At 42.3% G+C, this 27,349-nt stretch overlaps 1 long non-coding RNA gene across 2 annotated transcripts; it reads right to left on the minus strand.

The window, feature by feature from the left end:
- Positions 1-927: 927 nt before the first annotated feature.
- LOC123839635 (uncharacterized) lies at positions 928-27,289 on the minus strand. Of its 2 annotated transcripts, XR_010411540.1 has the most exons (5): positions 27,186-27,289; positions 15,924-15,998; positions 12,077-12,285; positions 3,011-3,229; positions 928-1,603 (listed from the first exon to the last, which is right to left on the minus strand). It is a non-coding gene; the product is annotated as an uncharacterized LOC123839635 (long non-coding RNA). The 2 variants fall into 2 exon arrangements; XR_010411539.1 differs by lacking the exon at positions 928-1,603 and having other exon boundaries at positions 1,610-3,229; positions 27,186-27,288.
- Between the last annotated feature and the right edge of the window lie 60 nt (positions 27,290-27,349).

Raw genomic sequence — 27,349 nt, forward strand, 5'->3', positions numbered from 1 at the left:
TGATGGACATAACCGGACAAGTGTGGTGGCCTTATTATACCAGCAGGGGTTTGTCGTTGTCAGCCACAAGGTAAACGTTGGTGGCTTTCGACAGAACAGAAACTTAGGAAAAGGAGCACAGATAGCTCGGAGACCCACTGAAGGACCGGAGCAGAACCACCCTCTACTGACTGGCAGAGACCCGCACCTGCCAGGAGGGGGCAGCTTTTTCTTCTGCACAGAAAGTCCCCCACAAGCTCGCTGAGGCCTTGGGTGAAGTCAGGGTAGGGGGACAGATCTGGAAAATGCCCCCATTCCACCAGAGGGCTGCCACCTCCTGGAGCACTGCAGCCTGTGGGGTGACCAGGCAAGCCGGGCTCTGTCCTCACCACTGGCCCGCCTGCACCTGCGGCCAAAGACCACGTCCTTGGAGTCTCCCCGGACCCCGGGTGGGGGCGGTGTGGGGGGGAGGTGTCGGAGACTCCTGAGTTACTTTCGGGCCCCCACTCCAAAGGAGGTGAGGAAAGCCAGTCGCTGATATATTCAGCTTAAGAATAAGCAGTGTCGGAGCCGCCCGACCAAGACGCCAAGGTGAGGACTTCCCCAGAAGCTGGAAGGGGGTCTGACACTGGGCAATGGAGAGGAACGCCCCAGCACTTGCTTATTACTGTTTCCTTTATTTGGACTTCACCCTGGTGTTCTAAAACACAGGGGACTGGTGCCTAAATGCAGTAGGAGGCTCTGGAGAGCAGTGCGAAGTTGAAAGACCATAAGCCCGCGGCTAAGTGAGGCCCTTAATCGAAAGGAGAAAGCCCATTTGCAGCCATTGTCCTTTGCTTCGGGGCCACCGACGTGCCCTTCCTTCACGGGGAGGACCCTGGATGTGCGGAGCCGTGGAAAACGACGTGTTCGTTTAAAATGAAAGAAATAGGTACGATGACGTTTAACTCAATTTCTTTCTTTTTTTTTTAAGATTTTATTTGTTTATTTGAAAGAGAAAATGAGAGACAAAGAGCATGAGAGGGGGGAGAGTCAGAGGGAGAAGCAGACCCCCTGCCGAGCAGGGAGCCCGATGTGGGACTCCATCCCAGGACCCCGGGATCATGACCTGAGCCGAAGGCAGTCGCTTAACCGACTGAGCCACCCAGGCGCCCTAACTCTATTTCTTATTTATTAAAATTTGACCCTATCATGCTACACACGTGAGGAGACTGCTACGTATAAGCACATACGTGTAGTGGCACATATCCATATACGCATACACACATACTTAACCGTACCTATAACGGATATATGTACCAGTCCCCATCTTCCTAATCGTGCACTGTTCACTTTGCTTCTGTGTCCTCACTTTGTTTCAGATGTCACCACCTTCCTTTCTCTCCCCGCCTCCCCAACCCCAGTACTATTGATTCAACTGCATACCATAGCAACATGCATTTCAACCCTAAGCCACGCGCCCTTGATCCCGGTTCCATTTAAGTCAATTTAATAAACATTTATTATTTGCCTATTATGTGAAACATATGCAGATGTTTTTTAAAAATTCAGCAATGGATCTTGTCTCTCCTTGTCTCCCTCCTCACGGCTCATAACAGATTGAGCTGCCCCAGATAGATATCTCCTGTAAAAACAAATAAAATGAATGGAGGGATTTAGGCAAGATATGCACAAAACAAATGAATCCATTATCTAGAAAATATTAGTGAAATACTTCTCTTTGTCACAGCCTCTTGTTTTGTTATTCTTTAATATCTGAAGACACCCGGACTTTAGTACAGAACTCAACAGCAAACTCTAACTACATTTGGAAATTCACTACACAGAAGATCAAACCTGTGGATCAATGAAATAAAGCACTGCTTTCTGCAAGAGGAAAAGTGTTAGGAGATGCCTGCCTTTTTTTAAATTCTCTTTTCCAGTATTCCAGAAATATATGCTCGTAAAATAGTAAATGATATTAAGAAATGTGTATGTAAGATTAAGAAAAAGTTCCAGGCACTTATAATTTACACCTTAGTCACTAAGGTGTAAGGTGTACTGAGATGTTATTGTTCAAATATACTAGATAAAATTCGAGTCATTTTATTGGTAATACACCCTTGAAGCTTAACCAGGGCTATGGTGCCAATGCCCTGGGAAGGCAATTGTTCTGAGCTTGCCACAGCCCAGGGGAGGAGGGCTGAGTGACTCTTAAGAGTAGCACATGGAACTCTAATTAAGAACCTAATAAGGACACAGTTGTATTGCTTTTAATCTAAAGATCTGTCCTGTCACTTAACAGTCCTGAAGACACGGATTGTCTATTATCAGTACAAGCACTGTGAATTGAAGATAGTTCAGCAAAAGGAGATCCTCGCTGGCAACGTTAAAAGGAGAATGGTGATTAACAGAGTGTCAAGAAAGGGATGTGCTTTTTTAAAGCAAATACATGACACGTGTGGCCAGCTCAAAATCAAGCTCGGGGGACTTGAGTTTGGAGACCTTCAAGCAAAAAGTATGCATATCTCTGTTGTTTACATGCTCTCTCCTTTCCTGCAACTCTTCTTCCTAATCATTATCCTGGCTTTCAAGGCCCCTACCTAGCTCCAGCCCCTCTCTGAGCAATGACCTTGCCTCCTACCTTTCAGTGAGAGCAGAACTCTCCCAGAGTCCCAACTTCTGCACTGACCTAAATAAGTGTGTAATTATTTGCTTAATGTCTGTGCATCTCTCCTGCATAGTGGAAAGCTCCCCAAGATGGGGGATGTAGCCTGTTCACCAGTGTCCCCAGGACCTGGCATGTGGTCTCCCCGGGGCTCCCTAAGTATCTTGAATGAATGCATGAACACACTTCCTTCCCCTCATTGATAAGTTTTTGCTTTAAAAACAAAAGTTTTCTGTTTTTAACAATATATTGTCATGCAAAAAAAAAAAAAAAAAAACACAGAATAGTACAGAATCAGATTGAAGGGAACTGTTCAAGTCACCCTCCCTGGGAAATTCCGCTGGCTCCCCTCTTCCTCGCCTTCTTGCCGGCCTCCCAGCTGACCTTCCCCCTGCACCCAGATTCCCTCCTCTTGCTGGGAGCTCCTCCTGGAAGCACTTCTCCATGTGGACGTGTCAGGGAGGGGGCGCTTGGCAGGGCCTTTGCTCAGGATGGCCAAGAGTTGCAACAGCTGAGGGTGAAGGCAGCAGAGCAGCCAAGGGGAACGGTGGCTGTGTGCCAGACAAGCTAAATTTGTCATCAGATCTTCAGGGTGAGAGCAGGCTAAAGAAAATAAGAGGCAAAGTGAAAGGTGTGGGGAATCTAGCAGGAGGTCAAGAATACACATGCAAGCCCAGACCAAGAGAGAGGGTCCAGGGCCATATCGAATGGAGAAGGGATATCGAGAATGCAATTTTTTTAAAATTTGGGAGTGTTCCAGGGGCTGATGAAGGCTGGACTGGCCCTCTGATGCCTCCTCAGAACTTCAAGCTATTAATTATCCTCTCTTTCCCCAGCACACTAATTCCAGTTCCTTTCTCAGACTATAAATATGCTAAGCCTCTTCACCTAAAAACAAACCAAACAAAAAACCTCTCTCTCAACCCCATCTCCCCTTCAGCGTACCCCACCCAGTCTCTCTGCTGCCAATCCCAGACACACTTCTTGAAAGATGAATCCAAGCTCCCTGTCTGTGTTCCTCGCCCGCTACTCACTGACTGGCTCAGTTGATTCTGCCTTCCGCCCCACCACTTTGCTGAAAATGGTGTTTGCCAAAGTCATCCTCGACCTCCGTATTGGTTATCAGATCCAGAGGACATGGTTTTGTTTCCATCTGAGCTGACTCTTTGGAGCGCTGACCACTGCCTCCTCATTTGGTCTCTCCAACATACCCACCCCTCTGCTGGTTCTGCCCCTCTGTCTGTGGCTCATCGTTTCCTTTCCTTTGTGAGGCCCCATGTCTCCACTCATTGTTATCTACAGCTGCCTGTGGACCTCACGTATCAGTAGGCAACCGGCGGGAGGTGTCTCCCCATTCTTGAGCAGTTAATGGCGCGAAGCTGCCCAGGCACCATGCGTGGACACAAAGCCTGCTCTGGATTACTGTCCAGGATTGCTCTCCACTGACTTTCAATCTTTTATTACCACACTAGCTCACTGCTTCCTTTTCCTTACAAGAAAACATTCCTTCCCATCATTTTATAATATTACTACGGTTACAGTTCGTGGAGCATTTGCTATTTGGGTGCTTCTCTTTCGCTAATTTATGTCTTCAGTTATTTCTTTAAGCTGCAAATATTTACCCACCCTCACGATGGTACAGGTGCTGTGGATGTAAAATTTTTAGTTATTACAACTCACTTAGAAGATAGCATAGTGTCACTTGAGAGGCTGAAACTGAGGCTGACACTCTAAGAACACTTAAGAGGTACACCAAGAATTTGGATTCACAACTCTTTACATTTCCCTAAGATACCAAAAAATAAATCTAAAGTCTATCTTTCTTTCTTTCTTTCTTTCTTTTTTTTTTTAAAGATTTTATTTATTTATTTGAGAGAGAGAGAGCACATGAGGCGGGGGGAGGGTCAGAGGGAGAAGCAGACTCCCTGCCGAGCAGGGAGCCCGATGCGGGACTCAATCCAGGGACTCCAGGATCATGACCTGAGCCGAAGGCAGTCGCTTAACCAACTGAGCCACCCAGGCGCCCTAAAGTCTATCTTTCATCAAACATCTTATGCCAGGAGCTTTCCCCTCCTTTACCTTATTACACAAGTGGTATCATTAGCTTATGGTCTGATGTTATTTTTGAAATAGAGGAGGGAGAGATCATAGCAATGGAAATCCCAAATGCCATAACTTTGTTATCAGCACTACCCCACTTGTTTCCACATGATCCACGTGAGGCTACCTATAAACCATGTAGCTTGAGATTCACTTATTTATTCATGGTCTCCTAGATCTTACAATATATTCATAAGGGATGAGGAGGTGAGAAGACCAATTTTAATCAAATAAATAAAAGAGTATATTATTACACCTGAGAAAAGTCCCAGGACAAAAAAAGTACAGTTGAATACGAACTGATAGTAAAGAAACTCGACCCAGATTGGGGGGTCAGGGAAGCTTCCCCAAAGAAATAACACGTGAGTTGAGATCTAAGTGATGAATAGAAGTGAAGCCCATAAATGGGTGTGTCCTTCCTAAGGAGGGAACAGCACACGCAAAGGCTCTGGGTAGAAGAAGAGGCATATTGCTTTCAAAACCTAGCAGTTGGGGCATACAGTGAGGGTAACAGAAGGGTCCAAGAGGAGTAGCCTGGGCCCAACTATGCTGACCATGCACCACTCTTTTTTATCTTATGAATCAGAGTCCAGCAGGATGGAGTCTTATCAGATTTGTGTTCTGAAAATCTACTACCATGTAGAGAACCTGCTGGAGGGCCCCAGGAATGATAGAGAAGAGTCAGGAAGCTATTGCTATCATGGGAGCAGGTGATGGTGCCTTGGACTAGTGTGGTGGTCACAGAGGAAGACAGAAGTCAATCAGTTTGATACCTGTTTGAGGAGGTAGAATTAGTAGGACATGCTGACAGATTTAAAGAAGTGCTATAGTCCCAGAGTCCCAACTTCTGCACTGACCTAAATAAGTGTGTAATTATTTGCTTAATGTCTGTGCATCTCTCCTGCACAGACAGGGGATGTGCAGGAGAGGGTCGGAGATGCCTAATTGCATGAGTGATGGTGCCATTTGCCAAGATAGGGAAAAGCGCTTGGAGGAAATTATAGGTTTGGTGGGTTATGTTAAGATGGAAGGGCTCGTGGCACAACAAGGTGATCTCTGGCTGTACCAGTCTAGAATTCCAAAGAGAGACCTGTGTTGAAGAGAGGAACTGAGGAGTCATCAGCAGAGTAGGAATCAAGGCATGGGCATGAATGAGACAAGTCTGGAAGAACTGGAGAGTGAGAAGAGGCCTAGGATAGAGATATCCAGAATGCCATCATTGAAAGGACTCACTTTCCAATCATTTAAAAGAAAAACATTTTCTGAAGAAATTTAGCAACTTCTTAAAATAAAATTTCTCTTAACCAAATTTTGAAATATTAACATCAGTAAGAAGGTTAAAAAACAAAATAAAAAACCATGCACCTCTCTGGTCCCCCATGAATCTGTAATGTTTTACTTATTTTTTTTAAAAAATTCCAAAGCGTGCAAGGTATTGACATTTGTTTAAGTCTAGGGGTGGACACATAGGTGCTTGTTGTATGTCTCTGTAATTTCTGTATGAATGAAATATTTCATAATTAAACAGTAACAATAAATGTTCCAGGAAATAAAGACTAAGTCAATAAAAATTCAGGCCAGAAAATTAAATACCAGAAGCAGTTAAGGGAAAAATAAATGATTAGAGATATGGCCAAGGAGTTGCTTGGTCCCAAAAGGAAAGGTTTCGGCCCAACCTAAGAAGATGTGCCCTGAAAGATTATGCTGATATGTTTGCAGGAATTTCCAACATTATAGAGACTATAACAAATAAAATCTTGGCTCTATTTATATTTCAGGATAATGAGAAGCAAGAAGTTGGCCAATATTATTTGTTTTGGCTGCACATAAAAGTCATTCGTCTGGTTTAATGAATAGATGAATAGCCCTCTATATGCAAGAATATACTTAAAATTTGGAAAAAAACTATGTCTGACACAAGACTAGTGATCTACAAGTGATGTCTACTCGGAAATGACTTTGGTAGTGTAACAGGGCAATGAAACCATTGTCTGTCTCCCCAGTACCACCTCCTACCATGAAAACCACTGTCCCTTCCTCTCCACTACCCCCAAGAATGGGTAAGGGAGGACTGTAGAAGAGTATCACCTCTAAAAACCTACTCTGGCCCTTATATTAAGGGATGTATGGCCCAATGATGGACCTTTTCTCACAGTACCTAGAAGAAAACAAACTCCATTGTTTTGAGAAACTATGCTGAAGAGATGTGGAGACAATTAGAAAAAGAAAGGGGCATAGCTGTAGCTCAAAAGGGTGCTGTATGGAGTGCTACACCCAGCCCTGATTTTCCTACTGAACTGCAAGGTTGCCAGCCCCACCTTGGACCATTCTGTTGGACTCATCCCTATGGTGTTCCTCTAGTATTAAATAACTCAGACTTAGGGAAATGGTTAATGATGACCGAGTCCCTTGGACTACGTGTTGGGGAAAGGGAAGGGCTCTAGGGTGAGGGCAATCCCTGGAGGACTGAAGGGACAGCTAGCTGTACCGTGAAGGCTTGAAGAAGGGAGCCCTCCTCCATGGTTCATGGGCCTGAGGTAGAAGGTCTGTTATTCATGGCATGATGGCTATGAAAGGTTTAATTTCTTGAGGAATCTTTTATTGGGTTCCAAAAAAATCATGGTTAGGTTATAATTGTTTTTCCCTTATAGGCTAATAGTTCCTTTTTGTTTTTGCCAAATTTCAGCAAAATCTGATGAACCCACATAACTGTGTATAATGATATTATAGAAGGGAAAAAGCATAGGTAGGCCCAATGGAAGGATTCCTTCACTTTTTATAGTGGGTTGAATAGTGTCCTCCAATAATTCATGCCCCACCTGGAACTTCAGAATGTGATCTCATTTGGAATAAACCTTTGCAGATATAATTAAGGCAAAGATCTCTAGATTAGATTATCCTGGATAGGGTGTGCCCTAAATCCAGTGACTAGTGTCCTTTCTAAAATGCAGAAAGGAAGCAAGCCTAGGGATGAAAAGACCATGTGAAGACAGAGCCAGAGATTAGAGAAACCCATTGGCCAAGGAGGAACGTTAAGGACTGCCTGCAGGCGTCAAAAGCTAGGAGAGGGGCATGGAATTCATTCCAGAAGGAAGCAACCCTGCCAAAACCTTGATGTCAGACCTCCAGCCTCCTGAACTGTGAAAGAATAAATTTCTGTTGTTTTAAGCTGCCCAGTTTGAGATAATTTGTTACAACAGCGCCAGCAAACTAACACATCTCCACAAACGCCCTTGTGAGGTTGGCAACATTTCTTTGAGAGCAACTGGAATCCTTGAATTGGGGTCTGAAAAGAGCAGTACAGTAGACAGTGGCCTGCTACCGAAAGCTGAGGAACAGAGTGGAACATGAGCAGTCAAGTAGACTGCTTAGAAATCCACATAAGGGGGCGCCTTGGTGGCTCAGTCGTTAAGCGTCTGCCTTCGGCCCAGGTCATGATCCCAGGGTCCTGGGATCGCACCCCGCATTGGGCTCCCTGCTCCGTGGGAGGCCTGCTTCTCCCTCTCCCGCTCCCCCCGCTTGTGTTCCCTCTCTCTCTGTCAAATAAATAAAATCTTAAAAAAAAAAAAAAAAAAGAAATCCACATAAGTCGGGGCGCCTGGGTGGCTCAGTTGGTTGGGCATCCGACTCTTGATTTTGACTCAGGTCATGATGTCAGGTGTTGTGGGGTCGAGCCCCGTGTCCAGCTCCAGGCTCAGCAAGGAGTCTGCTTGGGATTCTCTCTCTCTCTCTGCCCCTCGCCTCCCATGCCCATTCTCTCTTTCTTGCTCTTTGAAGAGATAAATACAATTTTTTTAAAAACAAAAGAAATTGACATAAGTTTAGTCCTCCCACTTCCCCCAATAATGCTAGAGGAGGTAATCCAAAGAAAGAAGGGAAAACGGATGCTTGAGTTCCATTAGAATTCCCCTTCAGGTACAGGAGTGTCCCCGATGTCCACGTCCCCTTCTCTTCGGTCTTCTCCTAATGGCCTTCAGACTTCACGCACAGCAGAACCATACATCTCCCCTGTGTCCACATTCATGCTGTTCTGAAGATTGTACATAACTTGGGATAAAGCAAGCTTAAATTTCAATTAAGGTCAGACAAAACTTCTTGGGTATTGGCAGAGAATGAGCTATCAGGTAAAGCGCTGGTTTCCTCACTTATCACAATAAAACAGTTTATTGAGATATAATTCACATACCATGCAATTCACCTCAAGTGTACCATTTAATGGTTTTTAAGTATACTCACACTTGTATAGCAATTACCACAACAACTGGAGAATGTTTTCATCACCCTAAAAAGACACCTCATACCCATTAGCAGTGACTCACACTCCCCCCCCCACATCCTTAACCCCCATCCCCATCCACAACTGTTCCCTCACTTTCTCTCTTTTCTGGATGTGGATGTCAGGCACCTAGCCCTGAGAGTACTTGGCAGCCACCTCTAAGAAGAAGGCAGCTTTAGTATAAAACTCATACTGCAGGAGGCAAGATGGAGACATAGAGAGAAAACCATGATATCACTAAGCTGCTGAATCACACCAGCCCTGAAGTCGACCCTACCCTCTAGATTTTTGAATCATATGAGCCAATAGGGGTCTGTATTATTTAAGCCAACCTGAGTGGCATTTTCTCTTAATTGTAGCTAAAAGCATCTTCACTGATATAATGACTCATGACAAAAAGGGACAAAGCAGTAAAAAAGACCTAGGATTTGGATTTTGGTTTCTTGTTTGGCAACTATTTCTGATTGTCTGCCAAGGGCCATGCACTTCCATGGGCATATGCTGGCCACATACTATCAATGGGATGTTAGATAAGTCTTACTCCTTTGTACCTCCGCTTCTTCATCTCTAAAGGAAGGGATAATGGGAATAGAGGGAATCGACTTGGTTATTTCTAAGCCTCTTCCTGCTCTGATGTGTAGACTTTATTTTTAAAATGAGTAATATCATCCCTCTAGCGTTGTTAATTCAGTCATCTGTTCATTAACTGAAAAAAATTGGAAATCTGCAATGGACTGAGATCAAAAGGATAAATAAAGGCATGCTCCCTGATCCTAATGAGCCCAGAGTTATCAGGGAGCTAGAAATGTAAGCAACTAACTGTAACAAGTGCCATGAGTGATAACGAAGATGTATGTGTGGGTCAGGAAGGGTTTCAAGGGGGAAAATGCACGTGAGCTGAGGACTGCAGATGAGTAACAAGTTTAGAGGCAGATGGTGGGAGAGAGAGCAAGTTATTTTTATATGAGTAAATAATATATATAATATGAATATATTACATGAACATATCTCATATAATTACAGGTAAGAGAATAGATTTAGAAAGTATTAGTTACAAATGCAAATGTGAGAAAGTAATGGTAATCAATGACAGCAATAAGAACAATAATATTAAAATCTAGTGTTTACTGAGTATTTACTACATCTGGCACTACTTTATTCCATTTTAGGTATGGTCTTTCCACCCTCACACAGCCTCATGAGGTACAGCATTGCTCTCCCAATTTTGCTAAGGGCAGCACAGAGAAGTAAAATGGCTCGCTCGGGTAGTAAGCAGTGGAACCAGGCTACCAGCCCAGGTGAGCTCCCCAGAGCCCCGGAAATAGACAGCTGCTCACGCTTCTGAGAATTCTGATTCTCAGAATCCAGTGAGACACTGTACTGGAAGAATCTTTTTAAACCAAGTAAGGTGTACCTGATCTACCAACCAATGAAGGAAGAGTCAGTATATAAAATATTTAAAAATAGTTGGAATGTGATAGGATACATAATATTACAAGGATAATATCAAAGGCATAGTCATGGGATGAAAGAGGCAGTGAGGAGTCCTGGTGGAGTCTGCTGTGTGAGTTTTGTAATATGGGACAGTAGAGTTCTTATCTCACGGGGGAGCATCAACAAGGCGAACAGCATGGGAAGTGCTGGTCCTGGTGCCCAGCTCATAGTAAGCAGCCGATAAACAACTATAAGTATACGTAAGTTCTTGTTTCGGGAAGCTATTCAGTAAAATCAGCAGATTTAATGAAAGGATGTACAGGAAAAGCACTTTGGGGAAGGACACAGTGCTCTCCAGAGACAGCTTCTTTACTACAACTGATTATGAGGCATTTACAGACTAGAAAACTTGTTTTCCACAGGTGTTCATTCATGTTATTCATCAACAGAACCAAGTCTCTCTCTTTTTTTTTTTTTTTAAAGATTTTATTCTTTTTTATTTTGAGAGGGAGAGATAGAGAGTGGGAGAGCATGAGTCAGGAGGGGCAGAGTGAGAGAGAATTCCAAGCCCACTCCATGTTAAGTGTGACCATGACCTGAGTCAAAACCAAGAGTCGGACACTAACCAACTGAGCCACCCAGGCACCCCCAAGTCTCTTTTTTGCCGTCGTATTATCTTTCACATTCTAACTTGGCAATCACTAATTGTAGTGACAAAGTCTTCACAGAAGTAGTTCCATTGCCAAATTCACTAAGAAACCAACTAATTACACCTGAACTATTTTAAATAAATTGGTCCAACGAAGACACATTTGGTAAGTGCCCTTCAAGAAGTAAGGAAAAAGTATTCCTCTGAATTGAAACCCAAACTCTATGTTTTTGCAGAGAAATATTCGTTTTGTAGAACTCTGGTCTAACGGGAGTGCTTCTTCTGGATTCCATGTCTACCTTCATCTGACAGCAAGACCATGCTGCTCTTAGCCCCCATCCTTCATGATTCTTTGAGACTCAGGTGTTATAGACTGAATGTGTCTCCCCAAAATTCATCTGTTGAAGTCCTAACCCACAATGTGAAGATAATTACCTTTGGGAGGTGATTAGGTCATGATAGTGGAGACTTCATAAATGGGATGAGTGCCCTTATAAAGGGAACCCCAGAGAGTTCACCAGCCCTCTTTCTGCCATAAGAGATGTTAGCATCTGCAACTAGAAGAGGGATCTCCCCAGAACCCCACCACACTGGCACCTTGATCTCAGACTATCAATCGCAGAAATAAATCTCCGCTGTTAACAAGCCCCCTGCTCTGTGGCACTTCCATAGAGAAGCCCGCATTAAGGCACCAGGTTAGGACACCTCTTCTCCCAGGTTAAGACTCCCTCTGCCCCCAGGTGCCAAGTTCCATGTCTGGCTCTGGGTGGGCACCTTACGCTTAGCATGCCTCTGTCCCTCCACTACCATCTTGAAAACCCACTTCTGTCTGTCACCCCCATGAAATTGTGAGCTTCTTCCTCATGTTTGTACTGTGTCATAGTAGAGAGAAGACAGATGTTGAAAGAATAGTCATTGCGTGGATAAAAAACTTCATTTCCCTTTGCAAAAAAAAAAAAAAAAAAAAAAAGATGAAGTCAAAGGGAACTACCTCATTGATTTGAGTTGCCCAGATTCTTCCTGTCCCCACACACGTGTTAGTGTCATCATTAACATCTCCATGAACACAGTTCTGCAGGAATTTGAGGTGACTGCTTGGAAATTCCATCTCAGCATTTTTGAAGCATTGTTCACCCCAAGGCCAGGCACTTGGGTAAAGATGTTACTGAGAGAGCTGATCTCCAAATTTCTTGTCAGAGGCTGCATGAGAAGGATGGAGAAATGGGAGAAATCCTGTAAACCGTGGGATTCCGGTGTGTTTTGTCAGGAGAGCCTAGAGTGCTCTGTTTTCAATGTCAGACAGGACTATATTCACATCACTCTTTTCCGGTGGTCATGAATCTTATCTTTTTTTCACTTCCGGGCACAGCTGCGCCTAACCTTTAGTGCGTGGAGAACAGTGAATATTCCTGGAGATGCAGCAGGAGGTCTGTCCCTGATCGGCACAGAGCCAGAAAGTGAGGTCTCAGGTGCTGGGTGACCAAGGAGACCCCAAAGACACCCAGCGTGAGGCCAGGAGAGCGGAACCAGCTCCTCCCATCTGCCCTCCTTGGTCTTACACCTGAGGCACCCCTGGCCCAGTCTCTAATACTGGGGTCCCAGAGAGGAAGGCAGGGCAACTCTCTCCCAGACGCAGGACCTGGGGGCCTCAGCTTCCTAAAGTGAAGGCCTTTCTCTCTCAACTTGAAACACATCGTAGCCCCACAAGTGTCCCAATTACTTCGTCATTTATTAGTTACTGTACTTATGTGTGAGGTTTTAATACGCAGGAATGGGAAGCCACATTTCCTATGACTTTAAATGAAATTTTAATATCGGATCTTTGTATGTGTTTTCCACAGCAGTAAAAACAGATGATTGGCCAAAAGGACAAATTTAGTGAACAAAATATTAGCATTATAAGCACTTCCAATATACTTCCCTCTTTTCTTATCTCATGTAGAGGAAAAACAATATTTGCCTACAAGCAATTTTTGCCTCAAGGACCATAGGAATGAGAGGCAATACTCCTTGGTAGTTGTCCAAAAAGCTTATTAAAAACATGACATGATTATTTTCTCCAGTGCTAAAGCATACTCCAAGTGTAGGTTCAGCAGTTGATAAAGTCACACTTTGAGCTTGGTTGCTATCACTCTAGAAGCTGCCAGGTCCCAGACCCTTCTCCCCATCCATGCCCCAGGCCCCTCTACTCATTTCCTGCCATTAACATGTGTGGAGAAGGCTTTTATGGTTGGAGGGCTAGAGGCTGACCTAGAGGAGGAGGGGCTGATGCATGGGCATTCTGGAGACCACACTGTGAGTGTGAGCCAGGATGTCGTCTGAGCTTTTCCAAGTGGCTCCTTGGACAGCTGTGGTAGAATGGGTGCCAGAGGAGGAAAGGAGGAACAGCGTGTTGACTACGGCAGACCACTGTGATTGGTCTGTGGAAATGTGTGAGGGGTCCCCTTTGGACATACTTGGAAGTAACTGGGGCATTTGAAAGGAGAAGAACCAGTTCCTTCTGTTAATTTGATTGGAGAGTTCATATATTTGTATATATTATATATGTGTATACATACATTTAATATGTAATAATATATATGTATAAACGTATACGTGTATGCATATGTATATATGTAATATATCGTGCAGTTAACATATATCATGTAACAAGTGTTATAACATGTTATATCATATATTACATATTGTACATTGTATATAATATAGTATTATTTAACCTCTATTAAATTTAGGCTTATATGGTGGTACATACAACATTGTATCTTAAGATAAATAGGCAATAAATATCTATGAATGAAAAAGCATAATTTTTAGGATGCTAAGGTTCTGTCTAATGCCTTTATACATTAGACATGCACAAAGAGACAGTGGATGAGTTTATCCTTTTGCTTAATTTCACATTTAAAAAATTTGTTATTTACTCTAATTCCCATAACACAAATTACTGATAAAATGATTTTTTTAAAAAGCACCTCCAGGGCTCCTGGGTGGCTCAGTTGGTTAAGCCTTCGGCTCAGGTCATGACCCCAGGGTCCAGGGATCAAGTCCTGCATTGGGCTCCCTGCTCAGAGGGGAGTCTGCTTCTCCCTCTCCCTCTGCCTTTCCCCCCTGCTCACGCTCTCTCTCACTCTGTCACTCACTCTCAAATAAATAAATAAAATCTTAAAAAAAAAAAATCTTTAAAAAAACACCTCCAGAATGGCATTGTTTTAACTAAAATCTACTTGTGTATTTAGTTACGCATGGTCCTTTATATTCTTTTGTTCATTCCTTTTTGTTATTAAAATGGACAAAAGTTTTGCAAGTTAATTTTATTGGCTGTATAAAGTAGCTGCTTTTCATAAGTGAAAATAGAAATGACAGGTTTTTTGCAACTACTCAGGGTTCTGTTTTCTTATAATCATTTTCTGTAGGACTGGACCATGAAAAGATGGTACTCTAGAATGATCACCCCAGAATTCAGGGACATGACTTTCTTCCAGCAGTTAGAATGCTGTGGTCATCCTCCTCTGCATCTCAGCCTTCCCAGCAATGCCGGGCTGTCGAGTGCTGCCCTTCCTCGGCCTTACGTCTCCCTTTACTCATGGTGGCCCTTTGACTTCCACCTGCAGAAGCCATTTCAACTCAGTTCAGAGGAATCTTATGTTCAGAGACTCCACCTGGAGTCACTGCTGTACCCAGAGTTCACATCAAGTTGCTTCATTTTTCTTCCATCTAATTCTTCTTTGGGAATCAGCCTTGGACCCCGGTCTCCTTGGAGAGACTGGTGTCCTGCCCCCAATTCCCAGTGCTGTAACCAGGGTCCTTCTGCTGAGAGAATCCATGACCAAAGTATTTCCTGAATCTCCTACGTCAGGGCCTCCCTCCACCCTCCCCACAACACCACCTGGAATTTCCTCCTCAGCTACCCTTTGCATGGAGCCCTCACTCCTCCGCACTATGGTGAGTTGTCACCAGACCCTGTAGGTACTGTATTTGGCCAGCTGGACCTGTCACCTTCCAGACAGCCCTTCAATCTGTCTCCTCGGTGGGTGAGCCTGGTCTAGATGTTCTCAGTAGGAGCAAGAACCACTTGAGAAATATGTTAAATATGGACTGAACTTGTTAAAATTAGATTCCTGCTCATTCCTGAGATTCTGATTCAACAGGCCTGGGGTAGGATTAGGGAATTTTTCACAAGTACCCTACCTTATTCGAGTAGCCATCCAGGGACCCTGCTTTGCAAACTATTGATCTGGTCCCAGGCCCCATCCTGCTGAAGTTCATGGACCAGGATTCTGGAGCAAGCAGCATCCATGTAACACATATGGACACTGAAACACAACGAACCCCATCTGTTTGGGGCTTAAGTCACTCTCAGACACTAAGCTATGGTCCCAGGAAAGGGCGGGAGCTGGCCTTCCAAATAGACATGCCCCAACCTGGTATAATTTCAGGCATTTCAAGAGATCATGCCATTTTCAAACTTGGCCATACATTAAAGTGACCTGGGGTATGTGATTAAACTATAGAGGCAAAGGCCACAGCCCAACATTACTGAATCAACTTCTCCAGAATGGAGTCTGAGAGTTTCTATTTTACCCTGTGCTCTAGATAAATCTGGTACAAACCTCTGCACAGACCTGTCACTGATTTGGGATTATAGGGATACAGCATGTTCCTTCCTGGTATCTGAAATTCCTATTTAGAGGTTCTAGGCCCTTTGGCCTAAAGATTGTTTTATTCTTCTGTTAATATTAAACATCATTAAGAAAAAAGCCTGCTTCGAGTGCCGGAGAAAATAATTAACATTAAACACTACCATGCCGCTTTTGGGAAGGTACGGAGATGTTTCCTACCATGTCCCAACTGGAACCATGAGGCTGCTTACTTCCGCATTCCTCCAGATGTGCTCCTGAGCACTGTTCTCCACCCTGTGGCAAGAATGACTCTAGTTTAAAATAATTATTTTTACATGTATGGCCCCTCCACTAGATTGCACATTTTCAAAAATTGAGAATGTCTAATTTGTCTCTCTGTATCTTAGGCATTATCCAGCATAAAAGTGTTCAGTAAATGGTTGCTTAATACATAGAAGATAGTACTTTAAATCCTCACACCTCAAAGCTGGGGGATTTATCAGGTCTGTCCTCTGAGCAGGCTTTTTTTTTTTTATGTTACGTTAATCACCATACATTACATCATTAGTTTTTGATGTAGTGTTCCATGATTCATTGTTTGCGTATAACACCCAGTGCTCCATGCAGAACATGCCCTCTTTAATACCCATCACCAGGCTAACCCATCCTCCCATGCCCCTCCTCTCTAGAACCTTCAGTTTGTTTTTCAGAGTTCATCGTCTCTCATGGTTTGTCTCCCCCTCTGATTTCCGCCCCCTTCATTCTTCCCCTCCTACTATCTTCTTCTTCTTTTTTTTTTTTTAAACATGTATTTTATTATTTGTTTCAGAGGTACAGATCTGTGATTCAACAGTCTTGCACAATTCACAGTGCTCACCATAGCACATACCCTCCCCAATGGCTATCACTCAGCCACCCCATCCCTCCCACCCCCCACCACTCCAGCAACCCTCAGTTTGTTTCCTGAGATGAAGAATGCCTCATATCAGTGAGGTCATATGATACATGTCTTTCTCTGATTGACTTATTTCGCTCAGCATAATACCCTCCAGTTCCATCCACGTCGTTACAAATGGCAAGATTTCATTTTTTTTTTTGATGGCTGCATAATATTCTGTTATATATATATATACCACATCTTCTTTATCCATTCATCTGTCGATGGACATCTTGGCTCTTTCCACAGTTTGGCTATTGTGGACATTGCTGCTATAAACATCGGGGTGCACGTACCCCTTCAGATCCCTACATTTGTATCTTTGGAGTAAATACCCAGTAGTTGAATAGGCTTTGATATGGAGAAGGATGAAAATGTGAGGGCACTGCCCTCTCACCCCCCTACCCCCCCACAGACACACACCACACTCCAAGGGGCAAGAGAAAGTGGAAGATATGTTAGACAGATGCCAAACATTCATCTTTGGAGCCAAGGTCAATTCCAGAAAGGGTGATGCCTCTCCCATATCAGGATCCCTTTTAGGCTAACCCTAACAGCTCTTTCCAGGGCTTGCTTTGCAAGCAAGCAGAGGGGGCTACTCTGTAGGTTTTGGTTTAGGTGGTACCTAAAGGCCTACTTGCCCTAAACATTCAGTTGCTGATATTTAAATAAGAACAGGCTTATGAGCAGAAGATTTGGTTTGATGAGGATATTCGGGATTTATATTTGGAAACCAAATGTCAGTATCACGATGACAGACTTACATAGTAGCTCATTCCTTTGGTAGGATTCTCCCTTTATGTTATAAGTTAAATTGCTAGCATAAAAAGTGGTTACATTAAAAAAACACAAAACTCTTATGAATCTAGAAATTGATCATAAGAGAAAATCAGGAAAGACCATAAATACATGGAGGTTAAATAACAAGCTACTAAACAATGAATGAGTCAACCAGGAAATAAAAGAAGAAATTAAAAAAAAATACATGGAAACAAATGAAAATGAAAACACATTGGTCTGAAACCTCTGGGATGCAGTAAAAGCGGTTCTAAGAGGGAAGCTCACAGAAATGCAGGCCTACCTCAAGAACCAAGAAAAATCTAAAATGAACAACCTAACCTTGCACCTAAAAGAGCTAGAAAAAGAACAACAAACAAAATGTAAAACCAGCAGGAGGAAGGAAATGATAATTTACAGAAAGAAATAATACAGAAACTAAAGAAATAATACAGAAGCAGAAAGAAATAATACAGAAGAAAGAAATAATACAGAAACTAAAAAAACAATAGAACAGATCAATGAAACCAGGAGCAGAAAGAAATAATACAGAAACTAAAAAAACAATAGAACAGATCAATGAAACCAGGAGGTGGTTCTTTGAAAAAAAAAGAATCAATACAATTGATAAACCTCTAGGGCGCCTGGGTGGCTCAGATGGTTAAGCGTCTGCCTTCGGCTCAGGTCATGATCCCAGGGTCCTGGGATTGAGTCCCACATCGGGCTCCCAGCTCAGCGGGGAGCCTGCTTCTCCCTCTGACCCTCTCCCCTCTCATGCTGTTTCTCTCTCGCTCGCTCTCTAAAAAAAATAAATAAAATCTTAAAAAAAAAAAACACAATTGATAAACCTCTAGCCAGACCAATCAAGAAAAAAAGAAAAAGGATTCAAATAAATAAGGTTATAAATGTTGGCAAGGATACAGAGAAATGGGAACCCTCTTACACTATTCGTGGGAATGCAAACTGGTGCAGTCACTCTGGACAACAGTATGGAGGTTCCTAAAAAAGTTAAAAATAGAACTATCCTACAATCCAGTAATTGCACTACTGGGTATTTGCCCAATGAATACAAGAACATTAATTCAAAGGGATACATGTACTCCTATGTTTATAGCAGCATTGTTTACAATAGCCAAGGTATGGAAGCAGTCCAGGTGTCCATTGGTTGATGAATGGATAAAGAAGTGGGGTGTGTGTGTTTGTGTGTGTATGCGTGTAATGGAATATTAGTCATCCATAAAAAAGAATGAAATCTTGCCATTTTCAATAATATGGATGGAGCTAGAGAGTATAATACTAAGCAAAATAAGTCAGAGAAAGACAAATACCATATGATTTCACTAATATGTAAAGTTAAAGAAAAAGCAAATAAGCAAAGGGAAAAAAATAAGAGAGAGAAAGGCAAGTCAAGAAACAGACCCTTAATTATAGAGAATAAACTGATGGTTACCAGAGGATGGGTTAAACAGGTGGTGGGGATTAAGGAGTAAAAAACAAAACAAAACAAAACAAAAAACAAAAAAAGCCCCACAAAACTCAGAACATGGGATTGAGGTGTGACTTTGTCCTTTACACATTAAATATTGCAGAACATTGCAACACATCTTTCCTAACGTACTACATGCTGCAATATGTCAACATAAGTTTAAGAAAAAATGCAGGGAGGGCGCCTGGGTGGCTCAGTCATTAAGCATCTGCCTTCGGCTCAGGTCATGATCCCAGGGTCCTGGGATCGAGCCCCACGTCGGGCTCCCTGCTCTGCGGGAAGCCTGCTTCTCCCTCTCCCACTCCCCCTGCTTGTGTTCCTGCTCTCACTATGTCTCTCTCTGTCAAATAAATAAATAAAATCTTAAAAAAAAAAATGCAGGACTGACTGTAAATCTCATTTCCAAACTGACTTTACCATTTTTGTTTGTTTAAGGTTTAAGGGACCTCTGTTTCATGTACCATATCTTTCTCTAAATGGAGGTACTCAATGTCCCGTATTTGAGGCTAATTCCTTACTGAGGTACCCCCTTACTTAGATACCTTGCTCAGATACCCCCTCCAGTTTGCAGTTAGGTTTTTTACAAGAACCAGAATCTTTTTTTTTGCTCCTGAACTCTCTATGGCAAGTTGAACTAAAGGATTCTTCCCTCTCCCACCTCGATCATTAGCAGAGAATTCAGGGTCAAAAAGATTCCATCAAGCTGGATCATTCCTTCCAGACAGCAAAGGGGGCAGCTGCTGACAACTAAGATGCTATGACATTTACTGCAATGTGGCCGGTCTAAAGCAGGACAGAAAATGAGTCAAAAGCACAATATTAGGGTGGGATGAGAAGCTCTATTATTCTTAAAGAATCAAGCAAAAGGAAAAGTAACTCCAGTTATCTCTAGGTGAGTAAGGCACGTCTCTGTGAGATGTGTTGATTCACAGGGGACCAAGTAACAGACCAGCCAGTCCATGGCTCTTACTGGCAGGGAGACAGACCTAGAATCACAATCCCACATTTATCTCATTTTGGACACAGGAGCTTGTCCTCTTCAGGAGAGGAGTCCTTCTTGCTACCTGAGACGGATCTGCCCTTCCACTATCTCAGGAGCACCAGCTCAAACGCTGGCATGGGCTGTCTGTGGGCATATGAACATGCTAAATCCACCACTGTCTTAAGAAACAAAAACTTTCCTCACGCCCATCCTCAAGAGTCATTTTCTCAAGGAAGTCCTTCCCTGGGCCCAGTACATCCTTCCTTCACTGTAGTCTTTGTCATTTTCGATTTATTTGTGTCATACTTTGATTAAAATATTTTCTCTTACCAAATTATAAACTCCACAAGAACAGGGATTATGTCTGTTTCTCACAAGTCTGTCCCTAGCACCTAGCACTAGGCGGGTACCCAGTAAGTGTCAATTAGATAAGATAAGCAGCTATGGAAAAGACTGGGTTTTTCTGAGGGAGGAGATGGGGTCACCAGATTTGAATGGAGGGCTACCTATGGGAAGGCAGAGTCCAGAGCAGAGGAACGTCTCAAGTGAAGGCAGAGTTCAAGAGGTTTTGTGTCGAAGCCTTCCTTTGCACAATCAAATTAGTCACAGTTTCAACCTTCAACCTTCCACTTTGGAATATCCCTCTGAGATGTGCCTCACTCTTCAGAATTTAACATCTCTACATAGTCCTGTGTTTGTGGGTTGTTGAGGGCTGACCAGGAAGGATTGCTAGAGAAGAGAAGGGCCCAGACCTCCTACTTTGCTGAGCATCTCATCAGAGAAGGGGCTGGAAGAATACTTCCCCACTGGGAAGGATAGAAGGTGGACTCTGCCTTGATCAGTAGATGGAAAGACACAGAAGATGATCTCAGTAAGACTTAATTTCTCCAATGTCCCATATAGGTTAGGGATATCCCCCCTTCCAGAATGAAGTAAGACAGGCCCCCCATAACACCAGGTTATAATTTTAAGACCAAGAAGTGCCAAAGTTATCTTCACAGTAGGATTTTAATCTGAAATGCTTTTGTTTGATAAAAGTCCATTTTTTATTACTCAACTTTTCAACTTCTTGAAAAACAGAGAAGCATCAGTTGATTTACCCAACCATTCATCTATTTATTCAGCAAATACATCTTGACAAAACAGCAACAGAACTTACAGTCTCAAGGGGAACCATGCAAACAAGCTATTATACAATGAGAAAGAATGAAGCAATACTACAGCATTGGGACAGCCAGATGTTAGAGGACAGTGCAGAAGTGAGCATGTATTTCTGTCCTCTTTCACACCATCTCTCTCCTACATTTGCAGACTAAAAGTTAAATGCTTTCATGGAACTTGGCAAGTTTTGGTTTGTTTTATCTCAGATTTAGTCTTCTGAAAATTAGGAAGTGGATTAATAATCATTTCCTGTCTTCCATCTCCTCAGAAGGCAAATAGGAAACTGGGGTTTTGTTGCGGTAGCAAGGGAATAAAAGAACAGCCAGAAGCTATTCATTTGTAGAGTGTAGATCACATAGGACACAAGGATCAAATAGTCTGCCCTCTTGTACTAGGGATGAGGAAACAGGCCCAGGGGACCTGAATAAAATTCTGGGGTAATTATAAGAATTTTTCACCAACAAATGATGAACTGTTATCAGCATTTTCCATTTGAAAAGAGTATGTGGTGTAAGTGACTTACTTGAACTTTTTAAAACAACTCCATGAATAGGTACAACTGTTATCCCCAAATAACAGATGAGGAAATTGAAGGATAGAGAGGCTAATCATTTGCCTAATTACCGCATAACTAATAAGTGTCAGAGCTGGAATGCAAACCTAGGATATCTGGGTCTAGAAATCAGAAACCAAGTGTTTCACTTCACCTGTCTGTCTCTTGTACATTTGGAGTTCATGCATATATATATATATATATATTTTTTTTTTTTTAAGATTTTATTTATTTGTGAGAGAGAGAATGAGAGACAGAGAGCATGAGAGGGAGGAAGGTCAGAGGGAGAAGCAGACTCCCTGCTGAGCAGGGAGCCTGATGCGGGACTCGATCCCGGGACTCCAGGACCATGACCTGAGCCGAAGGCAGTCGCTTAACCAACTGAGCCACCCAGGTGCCCTCATGCATATATTTTTGTACGTATATTTGTACCTATAAATGTATTTAATGTAGTAATTCTCATTAAACATGTCTGGTTTGGGGTGATAAGTCTTTTCATTTGATTTTTCCAGATAAAGAAAATATGAGGTTCAGACTGACATGAATAAGTTTCTAACTCTCGCAGGAATGTCACAAGGGGTAAAATTTGCTTTTGGAGCACCTTGATACCCCTTTCCGAAAGCTGTCATGCTATTGTGCTTCCTGGCTGTGTCAGATCAATGTCAGTCCCTGTTCAAACACCTGTTGTGCAAAGCACCTCAGAGTGGCTGGTCGCCTGGCACATTTCATCATTCTCTCTCTGGGCACCGAAACTAGAGCTGGGCACCTAATCATGGTGACTCTTGACTTAGGAGGGAAAAAAACAGAGAAAAGATACAAATTATCGTTAGGGATAAATCGCAGGTAATTTTACTTGACAACTCAGAAGTAGATAGCGTTTGTTGCAATATGCAAACCACGGGGCATTCTTCATTCACTCACTCACTCGTTGGATATAGATGTACTCAGTGCCTAGTGTCAGATGCTACGGCAAATGCTGGGAACACAGATAAGAATAACAGGGACTAGGGCGCCTGGGTGGCTCAGTTGGTTGGGCGACTGCCTTCGGCTCAGGTCATGATCCTGGAGTCCCGGGATCAAGTCCCGCGCCGGACTCCCTGCTCGGCAGGGAGTCTGCTTCTCCCTCTGACCCTCCTCCCTCTCATGCTCTCTGTATCTCATTCTCTCTGTCTCAAATAAATAAATAAAATCTTTAAAGAATAACAGGGACTGACTACTGAGGGGCCTGAAGTCTAATGGGGGCCAAATTGTGCAGTATGATATATTTCGGGAACCCAAACGAGGGCAAGTTTAATCATGGGACAGAAGGAGGAGAGCTTTGGAATCCTGTCCACCTGAGTCCCAATTCAAATTCTGCCTCTTGCAAGCCCCCTAACTCAGTCTCTGTTTTCTCATCTGAAAAGTGGGGATAAAAGCACCCACCTCACGGGGTGATTATAAGTACTAAGTTCCGTGTCCAAAACATGCTGATTCTCTTTTTCCAGCCTTCTTTGAACTTCCCCCACCCACCCCACCCCATGTCCCCAGCCTTCCAAGAAAAAAGATAACTGGAGTCGGGAAAGGTTTCATTCACTTAAGTGGTGATATGTGAGCTGGGTCTTGAAAGATGAGTAAAAGTGAAGTTGACGGGCAGAGTCAGCGGCAAGGGCTTCCAGAAAGTGGACAGAATACATTCAAAAGCACTAAGGCACGGAAGACCATGGTGTTGGGAAGCAGGGAGGAAGCGAGCAGTTTAGAATATGGGTTGTATAGATGGTTATAGTTGATTGGTGTCATGAATGTCAAGTTGGAAAAGGAAGGTGATGTGTTTGGTGACTCTGACAGGTAGGTGCCTGCATGTAATGCCATTTCCAGACCAGAAAGACAGAAATTGACATCCTTGGGGCTGGTGTTGAATGCTGACCACACAATGCACATTCTTCTCTCTGAGCTATCTTTGTGTGACATGTGGGCTCTGCTTTCCCTTTTCACCTCCTGGAGGGGACCCCAGCATCTGGCTCCTGGCGTCCCAATATTGGACATGAGACTTGGGTCTTCTGAGATCCTAGATCTAGTTTGATATTTTGTTTTGTGATCCAGTTGCTAGTTGTTTCATCATGTGAGAAACTGAGATGGTGAGTGATCTATTCAGCTATCTCTTTCCTAGTACCAGTAAGAAATAGTAGCCCATTTAGAGAACATAACACTAAAACTCAACCATAAATACAGTTCCTGGTATTACTCAGTTTCTCACATAAATCAAGTTCAAATTCATATAAAATAAAGTCATTATACTGACATTAGAATTCATGCAATTATGATAAAGAGATAATTGCTTTTATAGTAATTATTTTTAAAAATCATAATTTTAAGGCTAAGCATGCCCTTTAGGGTTTGCTACATTGTAGGCAGGAAAACAGTTATCAGTCTTAGAAAAGAAAATGCTCAGAAGAAAAGGGAGATGAGCTGTGGGAGATACTGAACTTGAAGCGGTGGTTCATGCTCCCGTCTGCCAATTATTGGCTCTGTGTCTTTGGACAAATCACCTAACCTCCCTGAACCTCAGTTTCCTTTCTCATTGAATGGGGAAAATAATAATATTATGGTTAGCTTATTTTAGTATCAAGTGCCTTAATATATGCTAAGTTGCTTTGTAGCCTAAAGCCATTTTACTAATTATAATAATTATAAATTGGAAAAATAATCCATGTTAAAAGTCTACTATCAAAGAAAAATACTTACACAAAGTGTACTAAAATCACTGCCATCAAACTTCTTAACAATAGTCCATAAACCAAGGAACTTTATAGCACTGTCCTACATCATTAAATAATTATTGTGTTCTATTTCCTTCATCAAGCATTCATTTATGCTAAAATTTGGTAATCGGTATACTCTAGATCATCAGCCCTGGGAGATGTTCCTCCAAAAAGGGCTCACAGTCATGGAGAAATACTGTATGCTCCTTAGAGAGACTGATTAAAACTTCTGAGGAATCCCACAATAACTTTCAACACAGTGTTTTCCAAACTTACTGGAGCACAGAACTGTTTTCAAGTATTAGCTTTGGTTCAAAAGACTATATTTGGGGAATATTTTTCCATATAGTTTTCTTGAAAAGTATTAATGACAAAACTAATAACCATTCCTAGGTTAATATGATTTTAGTGCAGAGAGCTTTGATGTGTTAATATAATTTTGTGTTAATATATGTTAATGTGTTAATATAATTTTAGAGCAGAAAGTTTTGCTCAAGCCAGCTTTGTCAAGATGGTAGTAAATGCTATCTGCTCTGTAAGCTTTTTTCTCAGTTGCAAACATTTCATTTTCCTCCATCACTAGGTGAGTTTTTAGCACTGTCTGAAAATAACTTAAGTCAGGAAAACAATGTATCAAGAAATGTGCTCCATTTTTCAGGAGAAAATGGGTCACTAAGAACTTAGTGATTTGGCCAAGGTCTCATAGCTCATAGGTGGTAGCTCTGAGAGTCAAATAAGCTAACTTCTCCAGAGCCAGTGAATGATCTGATGATAAATCAAATGTGTTTTTACACTGTGGTCCTGCAGGTGTATTCATGTTGCTGGTTCGGGCTGCTTCTCATCGTTTCAAAGACTGGTTTAGAACAGACCTTTGAAGATTGTTGGGTAGGTTCAACAGAGCTGTCAATGACTCAAGGTTTGGGTTGTAGCAGGGAAGATAAAGGGCTGTCAGTTGTCTCATACCATCCAGACAGGGCTTTGAGCTCTTCTTAAACTCTAATGGACAGTAGCTACAAAAGATGATATACTTGAACTTTGTCCAGCTCTTCACTGATTCACAGATGAATGCATCTCATTTTACCTCAACACACACCTGATATTAACAGTTTATATAGATGGGTAACCCATTGGACTCCAGCAAATGAGGCAATGAAACACTGTTTTTTATCTTTTCTGTATTAAGATATAGATGCCAAGAATTGATTAAACAGTTCATTAAAAAGTTGAATAGTTGCACATTTAATGAGTATCTGTCTTGAATTGCATGATATTATCTTCATTTGGTTTTCTCTAGAATGACTTCTCATTTTAGAAATCTGGGTTTTGTCTTTAATGTTAGGTTAGGCAGAGAGAAATACACAGCTGTCTTGATGTGTCACTAATCCTCCCTCAATCCTACCAATTCTGACACTTTAGTAGCTTTATAAAATATGCTTATGTTTATAAAATAAGAATCAATGGGAGGTGTGATAGTGTAAACATAATCTAGTTTCAGCAAATTTAAAGGGACCTGAAAATTATTCTGATATATTCTAATTTCTCAGAATGGAAACTTCTTGTTGTGACAAACTAAGGAGGTATACCATAAATGGTCAGGAGGGGGATAATCCGCTTTCATAAAACAAGTGTTTTTTTATTTTTATGTTTTTTAAGGATTTATGTATTTTAGAGAGAGAGAGAGAGCACAGGCACACAAGCAGGGGGAGTGGCAGAGAGAGAATCCTCAAGCAGACTCCCCGCTGAGCAGGGAGCCCTATGTGGGGCTCATCCCAGGACCTGAGCTGAAACCAAGGGCCAGCCACTCAACTGACTGAGCCACACAGGCACCCCAAAACAAGTACTTTTTAGATACTGATTTTTATTTATATTTAGGCTCCAAAATGGTAACCCCAGTGAAGGTATTTATTGCATCATCCTTCTGTTGAATTTGCATTGTTGGATGGTTTTAGTACAATTTGATGCATATGTATGTGCACATGCATGTGTGTGTATTAATGTTGTTTTTTAAGTGTTCCTGATCATTATACATTATCTGGGTAATTTTTGTTGTTATCCTGTTTTTTGACGTGCTAAGGTGCTGCTGGTGTTTTAATCAATGGAAACTCTAAGTAAGAGAAGATGGTTCTAGGCTTTCATGGTATGATCAAACAGTGAGACTTACCATTCTGAATACAGTGATACTGGCCATGCCAGAGTTCAGAAAGCAATTTGTGTTGCCTGGTAATTTTGCTGAACTGTGGCGTCAATTCTCCATTGGAGATTATTTTTTCCCCAAAGAATGACAAATGAATACTAAAATAAACAGAGGGTTGTGAACATATTTGTTTCACAGACCTTCTTTGAAACAAGAATTTTGCTTAACATCAGAAAATAGTTTTAATGTAAACAGTTTTCCCTAAAGTGGTAGGTTAATGCTTTTAATAAACAGAATTAAAATTACAGTGTTGTTTATTATATCCTAATTCTTTCTCCATATATACTGGGAATTATGTTTAAATTGAAGTCCCAGAAAAGAAATTACTGGAGATCCCCCACTCATGGTTAAATTCTACCAAGTTATTCCCAACTTCACCGATCCTAAAGTGACTTTAACTGTGAATGACAGGTTTTTCATTTGTACCCCTTCCTCATTTTTTTTTCCTTTATGTCGAGTTCGTGTTTGATAACCCTAAACCTGGAGGCAGTTTGGAGTCAACCTACCTGAAAGGCTTTTTTACTGACTTCAAAGTGAAGATCAACACCTATTCCTGCATATAGGGTAGATTCAACAAATGCAACCTCGACTGATGAAGAGACCTAATTATAAAACCACCAACCAACCAAACAACAACAAAAACCTCAACTCACACCAAGATCTTCTCTGTTGTCGGGGACCCAGAAAAGAGGGAGCAGGAGCTGGTGGCTCCCAGGCTTCACTCTGGCGGGACAGCTGGACAACTCAGCCCACCTGGGAGGATGCTTTTGTTTACATCTCAGGTTGCCGCCTGAGGATTGGTGGCTGGGCTGGAAGG

Source organism: Mirounga angustirostris, unplaced genomic scaffold, assembly GCF_029215605.1.
Source record: "Mirounga angustirostris isolate CCGP_5_RB_7025 unplaced genomic scaffold, mMirAng1.0.hap1 SCAF_5, whole genome shotgun sequence".
Taxonomy (NCBI): Eukaryota; Metazoa; Chordata; class Mammalia; order Carnivora; family Phocidae; genus Mirounga; species Mirounga angustirostris.